The sequence below is a fragment of the Macaca mulatta genome, chromosome 8 (genome assembly GCF_049350105.2).
Source record: "Macaca mulatta isolate MMU2019108-1 chromosome 8, T2T-MMU8v2.0, whole genome shotgun sequence".
NCBI classification, from domain to species: domain Eukaryota; kingdom Metazoa; phylum Chordata; class Mammalia; order Primates; family Cercopithecidae; genus Macaca; species Macaca mulatta.
In genome coordinates, this window is record NC_133413.1 from 106,776,703 (window position 1) to 106,797,480 (window position 20,778).

At 40.6% G+C, this 20,778-nt stretch overlaps 1 long non-coding RNA gene across 2 annotated transcripts; it reads right to left on the reverse strand.

Moving 5' to 3' along the window:
* Positions 1–348: 348 nt before the first annotated feature.
* LOC144330826 (uncharacterized) lies at positions 349–16,417 on the reverse strand. 2 transcript variants are annotated; one of them, XR_013397357.1, is made up of 3 exons: positions 16,085–16,417; positions 14,940–15,018; positions 349–654 (listed from the first exon to the last, which is right to left on the reverse strand). It is a non-coding gene; the product is annotated as an uncharacterized LOC144330826 (long non-coding RNA). The 2 variants fall into 2 exon arrangements; XR_013397356.1 differs by lacking the exon at positions 16,085–16,417 and adding an exon at positions 15,351–15,616.
* Between the last annotated feature and the right edge of the window lie 4,361 nt (positions 16,418–20,778).

The following is a 20,778-nucleotide window of genomic DNA, read 5'->3' on the forward strand; positions in this document are numbered from 1 at the left end:
TTTGTTAATTTTTTGGTACGGGATGGGGAGAGGCAGGCATAACACTCCCGTCTGCCCATCCAGGGATGGAACAATATTTATTTAGTAAATGATTGTTAATATTTGGTTAGATGTGAAATCCTGAGGAAGTAATTTCAAGAACACAAACCAACACCCAACCCTCAGACTCCCTAAATCTAGTCTGTCACCACCCCCAGCCCTCACTACATATCGGAATGCCAAAGACTGAATTCTTTACCTTCCTTCATTCTCTTCCTCTCAGATCTGCTCCCTAAGCCCTCTTTAAGCCCCTTTATGTCACTACACAGCCCAGGCATCCACTCTCAGTACTATTTCTACCTGACTCCTCCTTCTTCTTTCTTCCAGTCCTAGGTTGTTTGTTCACACCTGTCATATCTCCATTTATAACAGCTATTAGGGAATTCCTGTTCAACCCCAGCCCTGTCTGCATTTGAGGACTATCTGCTCATCTCTCCGCCATGACCTCTGGCCTTGGGTCCTCCTGCTTCATGTGTCAGGAACAATGGTGGTGGTATCAACAGTAAGAATTGCTTTGAAGATAGTCTTCAAGGTGGCTTTGGAGTGTTGTGAGGATGTGCTGGATGCTTGGTCAAAGGACAAGAGAACTTCAAAATGGAGACTTCTAGGAATCACCTGTGGAAGGGAATAGAAAAACACAATAGCAGATCACAAATTGCTCTTTGCCAAGGTTTTAGCTTCCATGACCCCCTATAAAAAAATCAAACCCTGATCCTCCAAAGTTGGCAGTGAAAGAAAAGAGCCTTTATGTGAATAAGGTGCCTGGATCTCATGGCCCCAACTCTTGGGGGAGTAGCTACCTCTTTAATCTTCCTGCCCAAGCCCTGCCCATAATACTTCTCTCTGTGTCCAGTCCATCCAGTGAAATCACGTTGGAGAATAGATACTTTTTAACTAGAACACTGGGATCCCCTGCTATGTCACCCCAGATTTCTGTCCATGTTTTGCCACTCAAAGCCCTTACCACCAAGATCAAAAATAGCTGTAATTGGTTTATCATCCTCAGATTGTATCTGTGTCATTCATCTTATTCTAGATCACAGCTCAGTGACTGCCACAGGATAGATGCCCAATAATTGTTTGTTGAATGAATGAATAGATCAACTTTGCTTAAGGCTCCAGGATATCAGCAGAGAAAGCAGACCCAAAGTGCTACTTGTAAGTAATCTGGCTTCCAAAATGTAAAGTACCCATCTTGAGCTTGCGTTCCTCTCCAGGGCCTCCCTGCCTACCACCCGGCATATCTCCACATCAATCCCTTCCCAGCTGGTAGTATTCCAGCATAGCTAGACTTCTCAAGACAGACTGATGGGGTGAGAGAAAATTAGGAGATCCTTCTCATGGTGGTCTAAGGTCCATTCTCCAAGATTCCGAATTCCTATATCAAATACTATAACTTCCTTGGGCGATAAATTCTGGGAATGTCTACCTCGTTGTGGGCTTACTCTAGGTCAGAAAGAAAAACAGCTTTCATCTCCCTTGCCAACTTTCATCAGTTTCTCCCTGAAATATTCTATTAAGAATTAGCCAGAAAGAGTAGGTGATCAATTAACAGAGTCTGCCATGGATGTGGGAGGGAGAAAAGATAGCATTTATGGAGTGTATTTCCTGTGGTCTCAGCAGAACAATCTGTCTTTATACAACAAAAGCGATCAATATCCACACTTAGAGGGATTATTTTGTACTTATCCTTTAAGGTTTCAGACGTCTTTTGACAGTCTCCACACCTTCTACTTGGCTATGGAGACTTGAAGAGGGGGAAATTTTAATAATTTGTATCAGTTCTGAGGTGATTTCTTTTTTTTTTTTTTTTCCAAATACAACTGAAGCTGAAGGAAACAACTACAACAGGATGGTATTACTTAAGCCCAATTCAACCATTATTATTTTTTAAATTTTATAACTTTATTAAGTGTCTTCAATGGAATGCCATGCTCTTTGTTAAGCATCATCCCCAAGCTTGGCAATGGTGCATGGATAAACCAGGAAGAGCTCGGAAGCTCCCTCTCTGCCCTGCGCCACCAGGGTCTAAGACACATCTTCCAACAGGCCCCCAATGAGGTCAGGCTCAGCATCTCCACCAGGACTCTTTCTATTAGAGCTCCTGGTGGGAAACCAAGAAGGGCAGCTGACCACTAGTTACTTCCTTTTCAAGAAATCCCTCAGACCACCACTAGGGTAGTGGCTGATGGCAGCTGGGGAAGGCCTGAGTGGGTTTCAGTTGGTTCTGTGTTTGAACCAACATAGGAGTGCTCAGCACCAGGAGACAGAGGGCAATCTGACCCACTTTTCCTCACCAGTGCTGGCCCTGGCTGCAGATTGGGAGGAGAAACACCAAATGCCACAAGGAGTTGAAACAAAAGGTGGGGGGATAGTAGGCAGAGTGGAGGGAGAGAGTCATTGACAGGAATGAGATGGGAGAGGTGGCAGAGACAGCATTTGGGTGTTGAAATTACCCTGTGAATTTTTTCTGGTACTTTCCGGTAACTCTGAGCCTGAACGTGTACATGTGACATGTCTAAAACTGTGACTTGTTTAAAGCAATTGTTTGAAAACCGTCAGAACCAGAAGCTGATAGAAATAGGCTTCTAACTTAAATATCTAAAGGGAGGATTTCTTCCTAACTTCAAGAATGTGACCAGCTCATCAAAAGCAAGGCCCCCAATGAGGGGCCTTGCATTGAGCAAGCATCAATGCATCACCTTGCTCAGCGTGTCTCAGTTCAGCTTCCTACGCTATCTTCAGCTGTTTCTCAGATTTAAGAGTACTTAGTCTTTCTTAGGAGACAGCATAGCTTATTTGCAAGTAAAGGACAACACCCTGTTTGATAGTAAAAGATTGAATATCTAGAAAGTGTTTATTTTCCTACTGTTTAAATTTTTTTTTTCCAGAAGATAAACAGATACAAATCTCCATGGATGATTTGAGAAGTGCACAGGTGATAAATGGGGAAGAGAAAACCCATTCTGCCTCCTCAGTCATCCACTGATGTCTGAGAAAGAATAATATTGCTTTTTTCCCCTCTCTCTTGACCTTCCTGTGCAATAAATAATGATGACAATAGCAGCATATAATATTTACGGTGGCCATGTAATTTACTCTCCAGACTGGGACTCTTTGAGAGTGAAAGGGAGTGCTAATAATCATTACTCCAGGACAGTAGACTTAAATGGAGACATATGGTCATCCTAATAATGGTGCATATTTACCATGGATTCTGGAGTCAGGCCCAGATTTCAATCCCAGCTTCCCACATACTTACCCACCATATAATTACAGACATGCTACTTCACCTCCAAGACCCCCATTTCATTCATTATGAAGATGTGTGGTCTGTCCTTCAAGTTTATAATATCTTGCAAGATCATTATGAGGATTAAATGAGATAGTTATGTAAAATCACCCAGCATAGCACAAGGCTGGCATTCCAAATATGTTCATATTCTTTGCTTTATAGCAAGATGCCAGGATTAGTGAATCAGTTTGTTTATCCATTTCTTCAAGTACCCAAGAGTGAATTGTCAGGCATTTATTGAGTAAGACCAGTGGTTCTCAGTGGAAGCAGTATGACTCCATGGGAATGCTTTGGAAAATTGTGGAGGTGTATGTGGTTGTCACAGTGATTTGTGTATGTGGGGAGGAGAGTGCTGGGGTCGCTAGACATCCTGCAATATCTGGAAAAGTTTTGCACAATGAAGGATTCTCCCTCATCCTTCAGGGCCTACTAATGCCCCATTTGATATTCCTGGAGGCAAAAAAAAAAAAAAAAAAAAAAAAAAACATCTTTATAAGCATCTGAGCCTAGAGCCCAATTTGATTTTACATATAAATACAAAGCATTTGTTGCAGAGTTCTAATATGCAGCAGATTTTCCCGTAACATGTCAGCTGTATAAATTAAAGGAAGATTGTGCTTTGTTCAGAATTTTACTAAGTGTTTTTCACTATTTCAGGAACTCTCATTACTAGTAAAAAAAAAAAAAAAAAAAAAAGAAAAAGAAACACTGCTGTTGGATAGTAATAGTAAAATAGGGAAGGATATGTTAGTCACTAATACAACACGCCACTCTTAAACTGCACTTAAGGCCTTCACATTCACATCATTCTCCTTATGAGTGAAAGCATTTGACTCATGTCTTCTGGTGTGACTATCCTAAGGGTTTACGTAATGAATCATATTGTTTTATTGTAAATTATTTTATTTTTCTTTTATAACAAGGCATTATATTTGTGGCAGAAACTGCTAGATGCTCACCAAAGTCCACGTTCCACTCTCTCTCCTGGTTTCCCAACTAGACTCTATTTCCCATTCACCCTTGCACACAGGTGTGGTCATGTGCTTGAGTCCCAGCCAATGGCCCCTGAGCAGAAGTGGTACATGCCACTTCCAGGCCCGGCCCACGGAAATCTCCCAGGTGCATGCCTCCATATCTGTTTCAACTCCCTGCCCATTACTTATCTGCCCAGTCCTATCATGAGAGCTGGAAATAAACTTTTATTGTGTTTAAGTTATTAAATATATTAGGGTACGTTTGTTTTAGCAATGAGGGGAACCCAACTAATACAATATGAGCTTTTTAAAAAACGTATTTGTGAATTTAATTTTAAGATCATAAAAAGGACATCATAAAATACTAGTTATAAAAGGGGTGTTAAGTCTGATGGTGTTGAGAACTGCTGGCCTAGACTATGGAAGGTGCTGTAAGGACTAGACAGAAGAAAAATGTGTGGTCTGTCCTTCAAGGTTTTAGTATCACATGCACAACTACACAGGCATACACACACACGCAGAGTTCATTAGTTCAAGGCTGTGTATGATAAGAAACAAGTGAGTTGTGTAGACTGGATGGACTCCAAACTTTTCGTTTTGCAACCCCATTAGTTAAAAACATGTTGTGCAAGCACTTTCAATACATATTTCATAGAATTCAAGACACTATCAGTTGTACATTACATCATCACATATAGCATGAAGAAAGAAAAATATCCCTGCCAATCAAATTGTGACATAGGCTTTTGTATGTAGATTGTAAAATGTATTCCAATGTGAGAGATGTTAAAATGTGAAACAATGTGTGTCTCAGAACTGATAAAAAATGATCAATGATCATATGCTTCTAAATGAATATATTATGTCCTCTTAAAAGCATACACAAAAATGGGAGTTTTAAAAGGTTGAAATTTTATAAGCAAAAGTTCAATACCTTCCTGTTGCACCCCAAATGATCACTACAGACACCCCACCGTGGAGGCCACTGGCATAGACAGAGGTCCTGTGTGGGCCCAGAAGAGTGAGGGGCTCTTAGCTGAGTCTGTGTGGCTCTGGGGAAGTGGAGAAGCATTCCAGAAGAATCCAGTATTCCAAAATTATCCAGCTTCTGGAATACCAGAAGAATCCACCTCCAGCTTTCACACTGTATTTCTTTAGTGCCTTCCTCTCAGCAACCTGTCCTCTCACAAGAAAAAGATGTTGGTTACCTCTGTTGGGGGTAATTGCATTTTAATTGGAGTCTTCAGTCCTTTAACTGAAAGAGATTAATCTTCAAAGGAGAAATTGTGACCGTCAGTCGGGGAGCTATCTTGAGCCAGGCACTTGTGACTTCTGTTACAGACACTGCACGTCTGACTTGTAAGATCAGCCTTAAGTGGCACCCACCCAAATCTTGTGTTGCTCTTTGTCTATGCTGACATTAAATACAGTGCCCAGCTGTCATCTGCTTACACTGTTCAAATTAGCTCCATTTACATGCCGTTATTTCCCTAAGTTGTTTATCTTTCTCCCAGAGAGTAGCTTCCTCGCCTGGCTACCCCACTTATGCCATTCCCCCTAACACTGAGGCTGAGAATCACAGTCACTTCTGGTCCCTTGGCTTCACTGTCACCTAATATCACTCAGATGCTTTTCCTGTTTCTGTGTTTGGGCACTTCTGAAATGCTCATCCACTTCCCCAGAGCCACACAGACAGCTAAGAGCTCCTCACTCTTCTGGACCCACACGGGACCTCTGTCTATGCCAGTGGCCTCCAGAGTCAGGTGTCTGTAGTGATCCTTTGGGGTACAACAGGAAGGTATTGAACTTTTGCTTATAAAATTTCAACCTTTTAAAACTCCCATTTTTGTGTGTGCTTTTAAAAGGACATAATATATCCGTTTAGAAGTATATGATCATTTTTTAACAGTTCTGAGACACACATTGTTTCGCATTTTAACATCTCTCATATTGAGATGCATTTTACAATCAATACCTACAGAAAGCTTATGTCACAATTTGGCAGGGGTATTTTTCTTTCTTCATGCTATATAACGTAATGATGTAATGCACAATTGATAGTGTCTTGAATTCTATGAAATATGTATTGAAAGTGCTTGCACAACATGTTTTTAACTAACGGGGTTGCAAAACAAAAAGTTTGGAGTCCATCCAGTCTACACAACTCACTCGTTTCTTACCACACACAGCCTTGAATTAATGAGCTCTGCGTGCATGTGCCTGTGTAGTTGTGCGTGTGATTTTATAAACTAGAAGGACAGACCATGCATTATTCTTCTGTCTAGTCCTTACAGCACTACAGAAAGTGCTGGCAGCTAGTTCTTACAGCACTACAGAAGGTGTAAGCACCTTCCATAGCACCTTCCATCTGGGAACTCCAAGAGGAGAAAAGACTGGGCAATCAGGAATGGTAGGCAGGCACTGGGATTGCTAAAGTGGCCTTTAGGTTCATAACCTGCATAAAGAGTCTGGAATTGAATTATCCACTGAATTCTCTCCCTCCTTTCTCTTTCTATCTCTCTCTGTATTTCCTTCTCTCTCTCTCACACACACACACACTCTCATGCTCTCTCTCTAAAAATATCTATACACATACATACACATATGTGAGTGTAGGTGTGTGTTTTCTCACAAGGTGATTTTTAGCAAGAGAAAAGTTCTAAAAAACTCAGAAATAACCATTTTTAGTATTTCCTAAGATTAAAAGTAAGGAAAGAAATTTAAGGGGAAAAGACCAAGAGATTTGAATAGATAATTTTAAAAATCTGTAAAAAAAGGGAAAACGTCACCAAAATTAAGATTAAAAGGCAAACTGAAAAAAAGTTTGCAGTGAATGCAAAAAAGAGCTGCTATCTTTTCTTTATAAAGAGCTGAAGTAACTCAATAAGAAAAATGCAAAGAACCCTAAACACAGACATGCAAGGATATTTACAGACAATTCATAAAAGAGGCACCGTAACTAGTCAATGATCACAAAGCCCATGGGGAAAGGGGCCATGTGTATGTGTCCACCATTAGAGACCTGATACCTGGGTCGGTGCCTGGTTCACCTGTTAAGTAAATACAGTCATGTATTTACAATGAAAATGTTTTCTTTGGGCAATTTTGTCATTGTGTGAACATTATAGGGTATGCATATACAAACCTAGATGGTATTGCCTACTCCACACCTAGGCTATATGGTATGGTTTTATCACTCTTAGGCCACAAACCTGTACAGCATGTTACTCTACTGAATACTGTAGGCAATTATGACACAATGGTAAGTATTTGTGTATCCAAACATATTCAAACAGAAAACAGTAAAAATACAATATAAAATGTTTAAAAATGGCACACCCTGCCCTGTTTAGGTCACTTACCATAAATGGAGCTTGCAGGACTGGAAGTTACTCAGGGTGAGTCAATGAGTGAGTGGTGAGTGAATGTGAAAGCTTAGGATACAACCGTACACCTTATAAACACTGTACGCTTAGACAGCACTACATTTATAGAAAATATTTTTCTTTCTTCAATACTAAATTAACCTTAGCTTACTGTAACATTTTTACTTTATAAACTTCTTAATTTTTTAAATGTTTTGATTATTTTGTAGATATTTGGCTTAAACACACATTGTACAGCTGTGCAAAAATATTTCTTTTTAATATCCTTATTCTATAAGCTTTTTTCTCCTTTCACAGTTTTTTATTTTTCACTTTTTAAACATTTTTGTTAAAAACTAAGACACAAACACATATTAGCCTAGGCCTACACAATGTCAGGATCATCAGTATCACTGTCTTCTGCTTCTCCAGTTTGTCCCACTGGAAGGACTGAAGGGGTAATAACACGCATGGAGCTGTCATCTATGAAAACAATACATTCTTTTGAAGCACCTCCTGAAGGGCCTGCCTGGGACTGTTCTTGAGGAGGTGTCACTCTTTTCAGAAAAGAAAAGAAAGCTTGGTTTATTTCTTTGTTTCATCATAGATTTGCTTGTAAGTAGATAATGCATCATGAACACTCCTCTCTACCAATGAAAACCTTTCAGTGTTAGGGTCCATGGTTTCAAACTTTCCGAGTTGCTGAGGTCTACAAAGGCTTCTGCCAAACCCTTGACAGTGAATTTTCTCAGGGTTTTGTCTTTTTCTTCTGCAGTTTCCTTTTCTCTTGACTCTTCTTTAAGCTCTTGAGTTCCTGTTCCAGCTCTCACAACTCTGTCAGTTCCTCAGGACTCACATCTAGAGGCTCCTCAATGTCATCCTCATCCACACTGAGGTTAAAGTTGTTTGCTCCCTTATAATCATATGGGACCACCACCACATATCCAATTCATCATTGCCGCATAACTGTATTTGTTGAATGATTGATTAAATGGATGAATTAATTAATTAATTAAAAAGTCTACCTTGAGGTAATCAAAGGAATAAAAACTAAATATTTTTGCCCATCACTGTAGCAAAGCTTTTTTTTAAAGGAGTAATATGCAATTAGCATAGTAAATGCATGTGGTGAAAAGGACTTTCTCATGCAAATTGATGGGCATGTGAATTGTTGTGAAAAGCAATTGGTCAATAACATGAAAGTGCTCACCTACTTGTGGTACATGGATGGACCACGCTTTCCCACCCAATCCCACCGCCTTGAAGGCAGACAGGGCCGTGTAATATGGGGTACGAGTGAGTATTTAGGAACCTTCCCATAAAGATGTAATAAGAGAGAAGGCTTGGTTGAGACGGTGGAACCTAAGCACTGAAAAGTCTGGACTGCTAAGTCCCCATACGAGGACAGCAGCTTCAGAGAGTAACCTGAGCCCAAAAACGAATTCCCATGACTAAGAAGTAAATTTTTATTTTTGTTAGGTCATTGAGATAATAGAGCTACTTGTTACCACAGCTCACCTGGCTCATTCTGATTAACATACTTATTCAATTCTTGTAATGTCTATCAATTGAGCTATGCACCTATTATAAAACAGATCCAGAAATTCCATTTATGAGGAATAAAAGAATACTCCTAAATATGGAAAAATATATGTATCCATGAAGATGCTCCTTGTAAGGTTATTTTAAAACCAGCATTCCCATAATAGAATAGTTAGCTGCTAAAGAAAAACATACCACATGTGCTTAGTAGATATTTATAAAGAAGATGTAATAACGTGGGAAAATGTTTATGACTTCCATCCTCATAGACTTTCTATTCATATAAAATAAGATAGAAGAAAAATCACCAAAAATGTTAAAAATTGGTTTTGTTGGGTAGTGCGAATATAAGCAATTTCTTCTCCTTCTTTCTGCAGCTTAAAGTTTTCCAAATATTTAAAAATAAATGTATATCAATTTTTATAAAGAAAAACAACGCTGTTCTTTCAATTACTCAAGTTTTAAAATTAATAACTAATAGGTTATTTTATTATCTCATTGGTAAGATTGTTCTTAATCCCGGAAACAGATCTTTCCCTAGTTGCTCCGAAATCCATGTGGTGGACAATGTTTACATTTTATATTTTTTGCTACTTTTGTTTATTTACATGCAGAAAAGGCAAATTTTAAGAAAAGATGTTTGTGAGTTCATCTCATTTAAAAGCACAATAGGCGACCTATTGATTTTTAAAATAGAGAGGCTCTGACCTTGACCAAGGCCTTCCCGCTCTTTGGAGCCCATTGTCCTTCTCTGATCCATGAGAGACTGAGTCTGGTGATCCCTAAGGCCCTCTCCCAGATCTTCTACTCTGTAATTCCATGTTCAAATGGGGTAAGATGTTCACAATTTGGTATTGTCAGAAGTGTAATTCAACCAGGCATTGGAAAACATTTATCTCATTAATCTTTGTGAACAGGTATCTATGGAAACAACTTACATTTGTATTCAAGGGAGATAATCATTTATGAATTTATCCTTATGCAATCATTACAAAGGTAAGTTGTGCCCAGGATAGCTTCTTGCAGTATGTTCAACAGGACACAGTTTTACACCATTTTTAGTAGAATCAAGTAGAAATCACTGTGACAAACTGAGATACCACCAGAGATTCAGAAACTGGAGAGTCTAGCTTGAAAATATATCATAGGGATCATGAGAGTCACAGTGCTCAGTAGACACAATTTTAGAAAAGTTGAGAAAAAGACACTGAAATGATGGAAGACCCAAGTAATCATGGAAAGCAGAAGAAAACGGATTAGATACAGAGAGCATCATTTTTCATTCAACCTGGGTCAGTTTTATTCAATAATTCTGGAATGACCACCTTGTTACCTAACTAGTTGCTCCTCCTCTCTGGGCTGAGTTTCCACACATAGACAATTAGGGCCCTTGACCAGATAGCATCTAAAATTCCTGCAAGTTCTGATAATATGATTGGGCTAGTGTTTGTTTTTGCTATCATTTGATGTCCTTCAGCACTGATTTATAAGAACAAAATAGAAAACTCAGGTTACGTGCAAGGAGACACTTCCATGTCTTGATAATGTCTGATAAGCAGAACTGGTGTCTTCTAGCTCACTGTTCTTTTTTTTTTTTTTTTTTTTTTTCTTTCCAAATGTTGCCATAGTTTATTATAAAATATCAAAAAGTACATTTTTTAATATTAACATTTTTCTTTTTTTTTTAATTTATTTATTATTATTATACTTTAAGTTGTAGGGTACATGTGCATAATGTGCAGGTTTGTTACATATGTATACTTGTGCCATGTTGGTGTGCTGCACCCATCAACTCGTCATTTACATCAGGTATAACTCCCAATGCAATCCCTCCCCCCTCCCCCCTCCCCATGATAGGCCCCTGTGTGTGATGTTCCCCTTCCTGAGTCCAAGTGATCTCATTGTTCAGTTCCCACCTATGAGTGAGAACATGCGGTGTTTGGTTTTCTGTTCTTGTGATAGTTTGCTAAGAATGATGGTTTCCAGCTGCATCCATGTCCCTACAAAGGACACAAACTCATCCTTTTTGATGGCTGCATAGTATTCCATGGTGTATATGTGCCACATTTTCTTAATCCAATCTGTCACTGATGGACATTTGGGTTGATTCCAAGTCTTTGCTATTGTGAATAGTGCTGCAATAAACATACGTGTGCATGTGTCTTTATAGCAGCATAATTTATAATCCTTTGGGTATATACCCAGTAATGGGATGGCTGGGTCATATGGTACATCTAGTTCTAGATCCTTGAGGAATCGCCATACTGTTTTCCATAATGGTTGAACTAGTTTACAATCCCACCAACAGTGTAAAAGTGTTCCTATTTCTCCACATCCTCTCCAGCACCTGTTGTTTCCTGACTTTTTAATGATCGCCATTCTAACTGGTGTGAGATGGTATCTCATTGTGGTTTTGATTTGCATTTCTCTGATGGCCAGTGATGATGTAGCTCACTGTTCTTTACTTCTCTCTAGTTTTATTGTTCAGATCTCTCTGGCTGCCTGCAACAGAAGCTCAGCATGACCTGGCTCAAATCAAAAGGAGAAGCCTTGGTTCCTATAACCAAGTTGCTGGAAGGGCATAGGTTTACGTGGCCAAAAGACAATGGATGTAGGGTCTCGAACACTGTCAGGACTCTCTGTGCTCTTTGGGTTTCAGGGTTCAAATCAGGTTCATCATGTTAGTGGAGTCATGGATATGGGCAGCTCTGGGCTCTCATTCCTGGGGAAGTTAGCATTCTGCCTTAAGCTCATCTTTGATAATTCACAGGTAAGGACACTGGTGGCACAGCTTAGGTCACAATCCCAACACCTGAGCCAATCATCATGCTCAGAGGTGAGAGATATGATGATTTGCCAACCTGGTCACATGTCCAGTCTTTTTAATCAAGAGGATTTGGGTCATACTGGAAGCAATAGAGACGTCCATACTGAGAGGGAAACAGAACAGCAGCTGTATTTGTTTTCTATTGCTGTGTCTCAAGTTGCCACAAACTTAGAGGCTTAAAACAATGCTCACCTATTAGTTCACAGTGCCATAGGTCAGAAGGCTGTGCACAGTGTGGCTGTGTTCTCTATTCAGGATCTCACAAGGCTAAAAAGCATTGGCAATTTTTTTTTTTTTTTTCTCATCGGGAGTTCAGGGTCATCTTCCAAGTTCATGTGGTCATGGCAGCATTCACTTCCTTGAGGTTGTAGGACTGAGGCCCTCATTTCTTTGTTGGCTATCAGCTAGGGGCTGCTCTCAGCTCCTAAAGGCCCCTAATATTCCTCTTCAAATCCAGCTATGGAGAATCCCCCCCACCCCCTAGTGTCAAATGTATCTCACACTTCAAATCTCTTTTATCAGCAGGAGCCCAGTCCTTTTTAAGGGCTTGGCTGATTAGATCAGCACCTGCTGCTCCCCAGATAATCTTCCCACCTTAAGGTCAGTTGATTTGGCACCTTAACTACATCTGCAAAATCTCTTCATGGTACCCAGCTTAGAGTTTGATTAAATAACTGGGAGAATGTGTACACCAGGGAAGAAGAGAGTGGGAATGTTGGAGATCATCTTAGAATTCTGCCTAACTTGCCATATGAACTTAGGAAGTTTGAATCTGAGTTTGATCTTTTGAGATATGTCTCGAAAACATCCAAAGACTAAATCTACCTAAATCTTAAGCAACTAATTCACTTATTAAACTGGTTGCTTGACTCATGTAATCAATATAATGTAATAAAATACATTTTTAAAAGTCATATGGTTGTCTTAACTTTAGGAAGATAGAATCTGAATTTAAAATAGACCTTACTTAGGTAAAAGCACGTTTTAAGCACTTTCTCCGTGTTCCTTTTCAGATGAGGAGTTGTTTGATACCATAAACTCAGTTAGGCCCTTCTGTTATACGTCCTCATGGAACTCTGTTCTATGACTCTTGAGACACTCCTAATTACTTACTCAGCACTATTACCACTATCCTGTATCCTGACAATGCAGAATCTGCATTTCCTGTTCCATGCAGCATGCCTAGTACATGGCATAGAGGCTGGCACATAAAATAAATATTCACAGAATAAAAGAGGACAAATGCCAGGCCACACTTTTGTCATTTACGTACTCCCTGTGCTTAGGGCAGTACCAGAACATAGTAGATGTTCAATTTGAAGTGGGAGGAAGTCATGGAAGGAGGGAAGAAGAGAGGAAGGCAGAATATAGTGCTAGGCCCCTTTAAAAGAAAGCAGCTAACTCTGCTTCCTGCTGTGTTGACTCGATTGACCTGTACAAACAGTTCTTAGCATTTTACTTCCAAGAACAATCGTATAAGGTGATTTAATTATTTCCCAATGGTTGCTGGGACTCTTGAAGCCCATGCAGGACAATGGGTAAAAGGGTTCCCATACCAAAATTGGCATTGAGTATACCCAGTGGGTGTTTATCTGGCCGGGCTCCATGACACTGGTCACCCGAGGCTGTTCTCTTTGTTTGTTTTATCTTGAACACAGTCACATGCCCACTTCAGGTCTCTGTACAGGCAAAATGTGTCTGGAGTCAACTACTTAGCAGAGCAAATACACTCATCCCCAGGCCTGTATTAGACTTTGACTGCAGGCAGGCCGAACTCACAGAACCTGTACTGCCTATACAAAAGGAGACTCTTACCACGTCTGGGGGGAAGTCAATATCACTTATAATATGTTAACTATCTCACTAACCCTGGAGGTGATCTGGATATGGAGAAGGGCTCAAGTGATCAAATATCTCTGAAAAAAGACATAATCTGGGTCCAAAATGTCAGTAATAATGTACCAACAGACCATCTTCTTGGAAGGAAATTTGGGAAATACCTTCCAGGGAGGTTGTCCATGACATAGTGTTGGTCTTCCCTGCCAGCCCCTCCCCAGCTTCCTCCTTCCCCTACCCTGGCCTCACACACAGCTGCAACTCTCACTTCTCTTTTAAACTATAAGTGAAAGTCTGATGATGGTCGCACACACGTCCTCCTTCCTAAGTGCTGCATTATGTCCTGCCTATTTTTTTTTTTTTTGCTCTGATGCATCACTAGTTGCAGGATGAAGCTATTCACAGACTCTGGATCAAGTCCATGTGGGGAGACCATTGGAAAGAATATGATTTTTAAAGCTAGTTTTACCTCAACACTGCTCAATCCCAGACCACTCTTCCCCAGTCACTTGCTTACTGCTATGGGCTGAATGTTTATGTCCTCTGAAAAATCGTATGTTGAGGCCCTAACTCCCAGTGTAATAGTATCTAGAAGTAAAGCCTTTGGGAGTATTAGGTTTAGATGAGGTCGTGAGGGTGAGAATTCTCATGAGAGAAACAGTGCCCTTCTAAGAAGAGGAAAATAGGCCGGACACGGTGGTTCACGTCTATAATCCCAGCACTTTGGGAAGCTGAGGTGGGCAGATCACCTGAGGTCAGGAGTTTGAGACCAGCCTGGCCAACATGGTGAAACCCTGTCTCTACTAAAAATACAAAAATTAGCTGGGCTTGGAGGTGGGTGCCTGTAGTCCCAGCTACTGGGGAGGCTGAGGAAGGAGAATTGCTTGAATCGGGAGGCAGAGGTTGCAGTGAGCCAAGATCATGCCACTGCACTCCAGCCTGGGCAAGAGTGCAAAAAAATAAGTACATAAAAATATAAGTACATAAAAAATAAAAAGAGGAAAATAGATCCTCTCTCTCTCTCTCATATCAGTGCACTCACCCTGTAAGTGGCCACTTACAGGTACAAGCCAGGAAGAGGGTCCTCACCAGGAAATGTAATCCACTGGCACTTTGACCCTGGACTTTCGGCCTCCAGAACTGTGAGAAATAAATTGTTATTTAAGCCACCTGGTCTGTGGTATTTTGTTACAGCAGCCTGAGCTGACTAAGACACTTACTGCAATTAATTATTTGTATGATGACAGATTCCCGCATTTCTATTACAGCTCTCTAAGAATTCATCTTATTTGGTTTGACCCCTCACGGTGCCTAACCACCGGTACTTATGTGTATAAATGGTTGCTAAATGTTTCTCAAACTTTCACTTTTGTCCTAAGGAGCTTGGTCTTGATCACTCATGCAGTGGGAGCTGCTGGGAGTTTCTGAATGTAAAGTGGTATCAGCTGTGTTTTCTCAAGCAACTGACTTACCTTTGGAGCCTCAGGTTTCTGGTAAGAGAAATTAGGTTGCACAAGGGTAGAAAGACGAGAAAGTTTTTTGAACAGCGTAACTCATTGCGTAAATGTAAAATATCCTTAAGAGCTCACATTTGCCCCTTGCATTCCTCAAAAGGGCAGAGCATCTGCTAAAAGACCAATCTGTGAAGCACTAACTTGACTTCTGCTTATTTAAGCTGGACTAACCTTGTGACTAATTCTCTCTCTGTGCTGTGGCTGCCTAAGCAGGGAAAATATCCAAATGTGGAGAGGTTGAACTCCCTTATTATGGGGAAAATATCCCAGCATGCCTTTCCACTTTACTTCTAGGGCAAAAGTGAGGAAGATTCCTTTCTAAATAGCAAAAATTCACTTCGCTATACAAGAACTACTGAGGGGATAAAACCTTGACTTCAAACTTGTCAAATATGTTTCCCAGCTCCAAAGGCTAAACACACACAGAGACACGTACGCAGACACACACACAGACACACGCACACATAGTCATGCCAATTGCCGCCATTTTATCCTTAGAATGACTTAGTTATAAAGACCACAATACACTAAACACTTCCTATAAAATGTCCTAGCCAGGGACTATGTGATAAAGATTTCCATATATGGGCGTGTGACTAAGGGCTGAGAGAAAATATGGCAGAGACTGCTGGCTACAAATCTTGGATAATTCCCTGAGAAGGAAAAGGAAAAAAAAATGAAGGATAACAAACCTGCCGTAAGCAGGAAATGCCTGGCTAACATAACGGCCGAGCATATTCGTGTGGGAAAATGCACAGGCTCACAAGCACCGGCTTTCAGGGGAAAGATGTCTTTAAAATGCTCTCTCCCCATTTTTACACTTTCAGATTCCTAAGAGCTTCTGTGGGGACTTCTGAAAACGACGTTGGCACTTTAGGCCAGGACTTTTTGAACAGTTTTTTTCAAGGGCTTAGCTCCATGTTCTTTGCAAACTGCTAAATCCTTCAACCTCTAAATTTTGTTTCAAAGTCATAAATTTCTCTCCAGGCTTCTTGGTTTTCAGAAACCAGCACAGCATGTTTCATTTGTGAACAACTGGAAGAAAGCAATTTTACTGCCAAACTTTAAAAAAAATGGCAAGTTTCATTGGCTTTTAATTTTACATAAAGGTACACCCTGCCTGCCAGATGTGGGTAAGTGCAATAGAATTAAAGTTGTTTAATCCTCAGCATTGCACAGGTTTTCTAGTCTAAAAATATCTCACCAGGCTAAAACACTGGTCTGTATGAACATAATATAAATTAGAAGAGCTGAACGTAACAGTCCTTGGTTAGCTTAGAAATTCAGCGGCAGAAGCACATTTGGGGTGTTATCTACTTGCAAGTCTACTGGTCCTCACTCCAAGTTCCTTTCTGCTATCTTCAGCCCCTACACACAGTCAGGGACATTGATGTTGTGGGGTCAGGTGGGCCACCTAGATTACAGGACAGTCCTGCCTTTACATAGGTGTGTGTTTTGGGGCAAGTCACTCGCCTTCACTGAGCCTCAGGTCCTCACCTGAAAGGTAAGGATAACAGGAAGCCTCTCTGAAAGATGGGTCAAGTTGAAATAATATGACAAGTGTAAACATTGATCACCATGTCTGGCACTTCTTAAGCTCTCATTAAATAACACCTGTTCTTATTGGGTTCATCCATCTCTGCTTGAGCGCTACTGTAGAGGACAAATTGATCAGTGGGCACCACTGAGCTTTTGGTATTTCTGATACAAACCAATTCTGTAAGGGTCATTACATTGAAAATGTTAAAGCCAAAATTGATTTCTTCTGAATAACTTAATATGTACATTCTGAATAACTTTGAAATCACCCACAGTCTCAGTAATTGGCTGCATATTATTTTTAATATATCAGTTGGTAGCCTGCAACAATCCTCCTTGACAAGTCCTAGGTTGAGTGTCAGAATCTCCCCCAGGGTAGGATGTCCCTGGAAACAGCTCATGGCTGTGTGTGTGTGTGCATGTGAGAGAGAGAGAGAGAGAGAGAGAGAGAGAGAGAGAGAGAGTTTTCAGACTAATGCTGCTCTACTGTGGCACTTCCTCTTTATGGTGACTGAATGATATGGTTTGACTGTGTCCCCATCCAAATCTCAGCTTGAAATGTAATAATCCCCACGTGTCAATGATGGGGCCAGGTGGATCTAATTGAATCATAGGTTGATTTCCCTCATACTGTTCTCCTGGTAGTGAATAAGTCTCACGAGATCTGATGGTTTTGTAAATGGGAGTTCCCCTGAACAAGCCGTCTTGTCTGCCACCATGTAAGATGTGACTTTGCTTCTCCTTTGCCTTCCACCATGATTGTGAGGCCTCCCCAGCATGTTGAACTGTGAGTCCATTAAACCTCTTTTTAGAATAATACCCAGTCTCAGGTATGTCTTTATTAGCAGTGTGAGAACAGACTAATACACTGAGTTCAAATCTTCTGTTCCTTAGGTACTTAGCCTTTCTGTGCCTCAATTTCTCCATCTGTAAAATGACTCTGAGCAACAGAATGCCTACTTCCTGATGGCATTAGGAAGGGAGATCTGTTTATGCTATGCCCAAAAGCAGTATGGCACAGTCAAGAAAACAAGAGTTTTGGACTGGGCAGGGGCCTGGCTTCAAATCTCAGCCCATCCTTTTTCCAGCTGTGACCGTGGCCATGGACTTTATGTCTCTTGGCCTATTTTCTCATTTGTAACAGAGTGGCAGACCCTGATGTTGCTTACACCATATCTGTTGCTCATTCTTCTTTACCAATAAAACTCTGATTTTGTTTGGAGCTTAACTATGCCCAGATAAAATATTCATCTTACCAGTTGCCCATTTGATATAGTTCTGGCCAATGACACATAAGTAGAAATCACTAGGTACAGTGGATGGGAAGCTTGTTTCTTGAAAGAGCAGGCTGGGCTGGCATGAACTTCTCCCTTTGCCTTTTTTCCTTCTTCCCCCTCCCCCGGAACCTGGACATGATTCCTGGAGGGGAGGCAGCCATTCCATCATCATGAGGTGGAAAACATGAAGAGGAAGGCCTACACACTAAGGATAGCAGAGCAGAAAGATGGAAAAGGCCTGATCCCTGATGGCTCCCAGAGCTCCTGGGAAAGCTTGGGCAGCCTGCCTCCAGATTTCATATTTTTAGAGATAAGTCTTTGTTGTCAATCTCTGTGTTACTTGCAGTGAAACTCGTTTAGAACAATCACACATGGGAACTAAAATGATACTTCCTAGGGTTCTCGTGAGAGTCAGAGAAGGTTAGGTATGTGAAGCATGTACCACAATTCCCAGCACACAGTCGACTTCCAATAAATGTGTATTCCCTTCCTCCCTTCCCCATATTCACATTATGGATTCTCCCTGCTACCGGTAAATATCAGGGGTGTTGAGGGCCAGTTCAGATATCTTCCTTTTAATGCATGTTAATCTCTAAGTGTGGATTGCCCAACTAGAAGTGACCCCACTGTCTGATATGACTTCCCAAAGCAAATACATATATAGACTGTCTTCTTAGAGCAGAGTTGCAGGAGAAAAGGAGCTAATGGCTACAGGGGGCTCTGCACTAGTACAAAGCATTCAAGTTTTATAAATTCTGAGCCCCACATTTCAGGACAGACCTCCGTACTTAAAGATCTGAAAACCACTGTCATATTAGCTACTTTTGTGTGTTTAGCTTAGAAAAGAGAAGATTTAGGGAAACATGGAAACTTTCTTCAACTCTAACTTGTATCCTGGGGAGATCTGGTCAACTATTAGCCGTGTGGACTTAGCAGCTTCTGAAAAACCTTCCAGTTATATTTGAGATGAACTATGGGTCACAGGCTTTGAAAGGATGACAAATATATATTCTCAGTAAATATTTAGTGAATTGATTAACAAAGTAAAGGCCTACATATTTAGCCCCAATGTTTCTAGGTTAAAATGCAGCTGGAGTCCTCAATATCGAACTTATTGGTAAATACATGGCCTTGTGTGAAATGGGGTCACCTGCCTTTGAGGTCATCTGAAATCCAGCTTTACTTTTCTCTACCTGATGAGCTCCTGTTTTGGAAATGTACTGAGAAGACCACCTTGAAGAGGCAAGGCCTACAGCCTAACCCAGCCCAAAGCCAAAAGCAGTGGCTATAAAACTGGAATTGCTAAGGCCAGAGGGACTGGGTTTATGCACAAGTCATTTTTATGGACATCTTGTTTATTTCAAGTGAGTTGGCATCACACACATTTGGCATCTCCTCCAAGATGTCTACTTAGTTGGTTAGAAGCACATGAAATGGAGCCTGAGCTCTCAGCAATGGCATGTTGACTGTACTCAAAGTTATTAAATCTTGAACATGTGGAAAAGAAAAAGTCATAATGCTACCAGTGGAGAGGAGAAAGTGCACACGAAATCTGTGAATGCGAAGACAGCAAGTTGGGAAATGAAGCAAAAGGGAATTTTTCATTACTTGTATCAGGTTTTATGTTATAGTGAAAGCTATCTGGCTACTACAGTTGGTTTTATGTAGACCTCATCTGTAACTACCTAAGCACTCCACTGGGCTAAAATTTAATCAAATATCTTGGTTTCTAGTTAGTAGATCTGTGGCAAGCATCAGTGATTAAAAAAAAAAAAAAAACACCTGAAGTATTCCCACCTTAGACTTAATAAATGTTCCCTTCTCAAATTCAGGTTGAAACAGAAGAAATTTTCTGATGGAGGCAAGGGAATTAGTTCTCTCACTTTTTATTTTTTCAACTTACTTAGACAACACATTCATTTTATTGAGGACTCCTGGAATTGAATTTGAAGTTTCAAAGCTTTGGAACTCATTTTTGAGGTGATATTGGGGAAAAAAAAGCATCACATCTTTTTAATGAATTTTTTTCCACTATCAATAAAAGTCAGCTGAACCGTTTCCCATCATTCTTCCCTCCTAAGCCTTGCTCCAACTTTACCTTTCTGTTCAAATCTGTCAAATTTCCAGTGAAATCCTCCTCCCCAGAATATGAGAAACTTTGACTAATGAAATTATGGTACCTAACTCTGGCAATGAGGGAGAGGACCAGGTTCATCTGGATATTTTCCTTAGGATTTATTTGTATCATCTATAAAGTCCTGTATTTATATGTGTTAATTCTTTTTTTAATGCTATAAGAATGAATGGTGCACAGGCCCTTTTGGGAAGGCAGGAGGAGGTTGTGTAAGAATTAATTAGTTCCTCAAATCCACAGCTGAAGCCCTCTGCCAGCCTATCAGGGCCTGTAAACTAAACTCTTGCAAACTTCAAGAACTGCAGTGGAGAATCCAGATGAGGGAGGAGCTAGGTTTGTCAGCCAGTATCGGGAATCCCGTGTGCTCAGCTCTGAGTGCCACGTCTTAACCCAGACACCGACAGCCCAGAGAACGTTGAGAAATGCTGGGAGGGCT